Source organism: Phycodurus eques, chromosome 6 (assembly GCF_024500275.1).
Source record: "Phycodurus eques isolate BA_2022a chromosome 6, UOR_Pequ_1.1, whole genome shotgun sequence".
Lineage (NCBI taxonomy): Eukaryota > Metazoa > Chordata > Actinopteri > Syngnathiformes > Syngnathidae > Phycodurus > Phycodurus eques.
Genome location: NC_084530.1, coordinates 5,876,797 through 5,883,161, shown reverse-complemented (window position 1 = coordinate 5,883,161; position 6,365 = coordinate 5,876,797).

The following is a 6,365-nucleotide window of genomic DNA, read 5'->3' as shown; positions in this document are numbered from 1 at the left end:
ATATGCTGGTGTTCATCACCTGTGGGGACAATAATTAAGGAAACCCTATCAATGAATGCATAGCTATAACGGCGACATTAGTGAAGTTTTAAGCAGTGGCTCATTACTTATTGTGTTGGTGGTGGTACCCAAGCTTTAGGGATACAAATTGTACTTGTACTGTAAGTACTGCTCTAATGTTGAGTACACATAACAACAATCAACCATCTTCTTCATGTGTACGGTGGGTACGGAAAGTATTCAGACCCCCTTACATTTTTCACTCTTTGTTATATTGCAGCCATTTGCAAAAATTATTTAAGTTCATCCTCCCCCCCCCTCATTAATGTACACACCGCATCCAATATTGACAGAAAAAAATTGAATTGTTGAAATTTTGAAATAGCACACATCCATAACTATTCAGGGCCTTTGCTCAGTATTTAGTAGAAGTACCCTTTTGAGCTACTACAGCCATGGGTCTTTTTGGGAATGATGCAACTGTCCTGTGTCGGGAGTAGCTGGACCCAAGAGCAGGCAGAGGCAGATGTAAAATGATGAACAGTTTATTGAGGAAAGGTTATGGAGGTGGTCCCGGATGTGTTGGCAGGCGGCGGCGTGGACAGGTGGTAGGCAGTGGACAGAACAGGCGGCTGGCTTGGTGGCAGGAATGACGTGGGTCAGGAACACGGGAGTACTGGGAGCGAGGAGACACATGAGTTAACAAGGGAACGAGGAGTTAAGTGGCTTACTTGAGTAAGGTGGGCCGAGGTACTGCTAGTAGAGGCTGCAATACTTTGGCGAGGATTTCCTGGAAGAGGCAGGCTGAAATACCGGTGGTGATGAGGCTGATTGGAGACAGGTGCTGAAAACGGAGAGGGGAGGGGGGAGAGAGAGAGGACGCAAAGCGCCCTCCAGGCTACTATGATGGAACTGCAGGGCAGTATATGACATCAACAAGTTTTTGACACCTGGATTTGGGGATCATCTGCCATTCCTCCTTGCAGATCCTCTCCAGTTCTGTCAGGTTGGATGATGAACGCTGGTGTGCAGCCATTTTCAGGTCTCTCCAGAGATGCTCAATTGGGTTTAAGTCAGGGCTCTGGCAGGGCCATTCAAGAACAGTCACAGAGTTGTTCTGAAGCCACTCCTTTGTTCTTTTAGCTGTGTGCTTAGGGTCATTGTCTTGTTTGAAAGTGAACCTTCGGCCCAGTCTGAGTTCCTGAGCAATTTGGAGAAGGTTGTCGTCCTGGATATCACTGTACTTGGCCGCATTCATCTTTCCTTCGATGGCAACTAGTCGTCCTGTCCCTGCAGCTGAAAAACACACCCACAGCATGATGCTGCCACCACCATGCTTCACTGTTGGGACTGTATTGGACAGGTGATGAGCAGTGCCTGGTTTTCTCCACACATACCGCTTAGAATTAAGGCCAAAAAGTTAGATCTTGTTCTCACCAGACCAGAGAATCTTATTTCTCACCATCTTGGAGTCCTTCAGGTGTTTTTTAGCAAACTCCATGCAGGCTTTCATGTGTCTTGCACTGAGGAGAGGCTTCCGTCTGGCCACTCTGCCATAAAGCCCCGACTGGTGGAGGGCTGCAGTGATGGTTGACTTTCTAGAACTTTCTCCCATCTCCCGACTGCATCTCTGGAGCTCAGCCACAGTGATCTTTGGGTTCTTCTTTACCTCTCTCATCAAGGCTCTTCTCCCCCATTGCTCGGTTTGGCTGGACAGCCAGCTCTAGAAGGGTTCTGGTCGTACCAAACCTCTTCCATTTAAGGATTATGGAGGCCACTGTGCTCTTAGGAACCTTCAGTGAAGCAGAAATTATTTTGTAACTTTGGCCAGATCTGTGCCTTGCCACAATTCTGTCTCTGACCTCTTCAGGCAGTTTCTTAGACCTCATGATTCTCATTTGCTCTGACATGCACTGTGAGTTGTAAGGTCTTATCTAGACAGGTGTGCAGCTTTCCTAATCGAATCCAATCAGTATAATCAAACAGCTGGACTCCAATGAAGGTGTAGAACCAGCGCAAGGATGATCAGAATAAATGGACAGCACCCGAGTTATATATATGAGTGTCACAGCAAAGGGTCTGAATACTTATGGCTGTGTGATATTTCAGTTTTTCTTTTTTAAGAAATTGCAAAAATGTCAACATTTTTGTTTCCAGTCAATATGAGGTGCTGTGTGTACATTAATGAAGAAAAAAAAATAACTTAAATTATTTTAGCTAATGGCTGCAATATAATAAAGAGTGAAAAATGTAAGGGGGTCTGAATACATTCCGTACCCACTGTATGTCTGAGCTATTGGGTAAGGTGCCTTATTTTACAAAGGGGGGGGGGGGGGGAAACACTTGAAATCTCCCAGACGGATGGGGTAAAATGTGTTATGGTCTGACAAAACCAATGTTGAACTTTTTGGCCATAATTCTAAAAGGTATGTTTGGTGCAAACTGAATGGGAACTAAATGGATGTCTAAGCAAAGGCTTGACGATATAAATGAGTTTACAAATACTGTTTGAAACAGTCCAACGATTCGGCAGATCTAACAGATTGTGGAAGTTGCTTACAGAGGCTTGGGGCTAAAAATACAACAGCACTGTCACCTTTTGATTTACGTTTGTGCGAGAGATGTCGAAAAGTCCAAGATAAGTGTATCGGAGAGGTCATGTGGTGGAATGAGGGACAAGTAGCTCAGAGATGTAGGTGTAGGGGTGAGATCATGAAGTGTTTTATAAGTAGTCAAAAAGATCTCAGAGTTGATTCTGAATTGTAATAGAAGGCAATGGCGGGACAAGAGCAGGAGTAATGTAGGACCTGTGGATGGTTCTTGTTAAGTCCAGCTCTTTCATTTTGAATTAACTTTAACGTTTAAGAGAAAACTGACTGAGGCAGGTGTAGACGGAGTTACAGTTATCTAATCAGGAAAAGATACATGTGTGGCCAAAGGGGGCAAAATATGTCTTATTGTGGCAATATTCCAATATTGAAGTAAGCAGGACTAGACAAGTTTGGAGATATGATGATCAAATGTCATGTACTGGTCAACGATGATACTGGCATTCTTAGCAATGGATTTTAATATTCTGGTTAAGTGTCACGGTTAGGGTTTTTGAAGGCAAGGAAGACAAGGCAAAAACGTGGAGGAGGCAAGGCAGGAGTGCACGAGTCTCAAAAAATTATATTTAATTTCCAAAAAAAAGGGCAAACAAGGAACATGGTTAAAGCAAACTAAACAAAGTCCCACAACAGACAACCAAAGTAACAAATAAACACTTGAATAAACATAAAAAAGGAAAACAAAACATGACTGAACCGACAAGAACTGAAAGAAACCAGGGAACTAAATACAAACAGATTGACGAGGCAACAAGGAACACCTGGACAAGACACGTGTGGCTGAAGGGAGGTGATTGGTTGACACAAGGTCGAAGGTTGATGAGAACAGGTGGACACGATAACTAAATGAGCACACAAGACATGAAAAACTTGGAACGCAGAAAAACATGAAACAAAACCAAACACAACCCAAACCAAAGCATAGACCACGACAGTACCTCCCTCTTACGGAACGGATCCCGGCCGTTCCCCAAAAGTTACAACTAAAAAAGTCACCAACTCAGGGTGGGCGGAATGGGGCCTGGAGGAGCGTTCAGAGTCCGCCCCTCAGGATCAGTCTGGTCGCCGTCCAGGCCACGCAAGGTAAGGTGCTCGGCTGGGCAATTCGGCCGGGACACCAAGTACCAGGGTCTTCACAGGGCCATTCAGGTGGACGGCCATGATGCCAAACCCAATGGCAATGCACGGGCCAGGTAATAGTGATGGTGCCCGCTTGACGAGCACGGCCGTCAGGGACGGGAGGCGGTCGCTGGACGAGCTGGCATTATTAAAATAATTACTGTAGGTACAGTGCCGTGGTCTCCGACGATGAGTGTAGCCTGTATCCGGGTTGGAGCGTTCCAAGCACACCTTTTATGCGGCACGCACCCGCTCGAAGTTGTTCCATGCTATTGATGCTATCGATCTCCCGGTGGTAACACAGACTCTCATATACGTCGAGTTTGCCAAACACCACAGGAGAATCCACAGCGTCACAACGCTGACTTCGCTCACACGGCCTCATGAGCTGCGGACTCTGAGGTTACGTCCTAGTGGCTAATGTTAATGCGTGCTAACGTGTCCACAGGACCCAGGACGTGGTCGGTAGTTTGAAGCCATTTCATTCTCCTGGCTCCCACATAGTAGCACGCACACACAGAACCCTTGTACCTCACTTCACAATTAAAGGCATTTTCTAACTTTTTTTTTTTACTTTTTTTTGTTTTGATATTCGCCTGTTTCAGTGTGGAGACCAAACATCATATCTCCATCAGGAAAAGCTCATAATATGAGTACAAGTGCTATTCCAAAGGTATAAATGTGATGTTTTCATTGTTTAGGTTATTTTTTATTTTTTGTACATCAGTGTGTGTGTGTGTGCGTGTGTGTGTGTGTTGGCAAGCACCAGTGAGTAAATGGCAAATGCTCATTTTAACACGCACTTGTGCTCTCCCTGTATGCGCAGCCTGTGGAAATATGCATAGATACAATCTCAGAGGCTCACTTCCACCCTGTGGTTGGACAAGGGCCAACAATACAAAAATGATCCGTGGAGACTGAATGCTGGAGCTGTGATGGGAAGTGCCTCAATTTGCAGGAAGCACTTTTGATGTTCGGAAATCAGGTTTCTTGGATAAGCAAGGCTCGGTGACGCATTTTGTTTTTCCAGTCATTTTTTAAAAGTAAGTTGACTTTATTATGGCGATGTACTGCAGTTGTTTCATAGCCAACATAATGTATAACAATATTTCATAAGGTACAATCTCTCCCCACTAGAAGAGTTATAGTTTAAAAGAAACAAAAACAAAAAAAATCAACATTTTCAAACTTCACATGTCGTCAGAGTATCTATGCATTCCTATTTTGGGATTTCTGTGATTTTTTTTTTGGTCCCTGCCCATCCATGGGTCCCTGTGGCGTAACTGCGTGAATGGACTTTTGTCCCCACAAGTTATGGATAACAGAACATAAACACACAAAATGGGGGCGGGGGAATAAAAAGAATGGACGAACTTTGAAACTTCTTTAAAAATCCAATAGCTATGCATTCCTATGATGGGGGTTCCTTTATAGCATTGATGTCAAACTCAAAGTCACAGTGGGCAAACTCAATATTTACTGGAAATTGACTCTGTGTTATTTTCCCTTCTCTCCAGATATGTAATGTTAAACCTTATCATATGAAAACAAAAATAGCTGAATCTGGAATAAGAAACCCTTAATATTATAAACACGAGAAATCAAATGTGCAATAAAAGACATCCGTGGATTTGTTTCTTATTTAGAATAGATATAATCTGTAGATATCAATCCATCCATCCATCCATCCATTTTCTGAGCCGCTTATCCTCACTTGGGTCGCGGGTGTGCTGGAGCCTATCCCAGCTGTCATCGGGCAGGAGGCGGGGTACACCCTGAACTGGTTGCCAGCCAATCGCAGGGCACATACACACAGACAACCATTCGCACTCACAGTCATGCCTACGGGCAATTTAGAGTCTCCAATTCATGCATGTTTTTGGGATGTGGGAGGAAACCGAAGTGCCCGGAGAAAACCCACGCAGGCACGGGGAGAACATGCAAACTCCACACAGGCGGGGACGGGGATTGAACCCCGCACCTCAGAACTGTGAGGCTGACGCTCTAACCAGTCGGCCACCGTGCCGCCTAATCTGTAGATGTGAAATCTAAAATCTCTCGTGAACAGATAATCTGCCTCCTCCTTGGTCTTGAAAGATCCTGTTTTCCATCTTTCGTTTGGCCATTTTTGGGAAGGGGAGGTATAAATTTGCCTGAGGAGACTGGTAGCATAGTCGCTAATGACTGCAACAGAAAAGGAGGGGGCGCTTGGCGGTCTTGACTGACACCCCACACACTAGCAAAGCATTCTGGGATTTGTAGTATTAGCAGTGCATGTGCCACATACTGGCAGGCCAGCTCTAATACACATTTGATCAGAGCTGGGTAGCGTAGCCAAACATTGTACTCAAGTAAGAGGAGTGTTACTTTAGAATACTGTGACACAAGTAAAAGTAAAAAGTAGCCCTCCAAATATTTACTTGAGTAAGAAAGTACTACCACTCGTAACTGGTAGACACGAGACTACAGTATCATAATCGACATCGGCATCATAAAGCTGCTGTTTTTTGGAGTCTGTAAAGTAAACACTCGTGCGGCTGTTTTCCCCCCGAAATGAGTCACCTTGATTGACCCGCGAAGGCTTTGTATGCGATCACGCGTATGTCTTGCGCCGTCTGATTGGTGAATTGAAGTCAA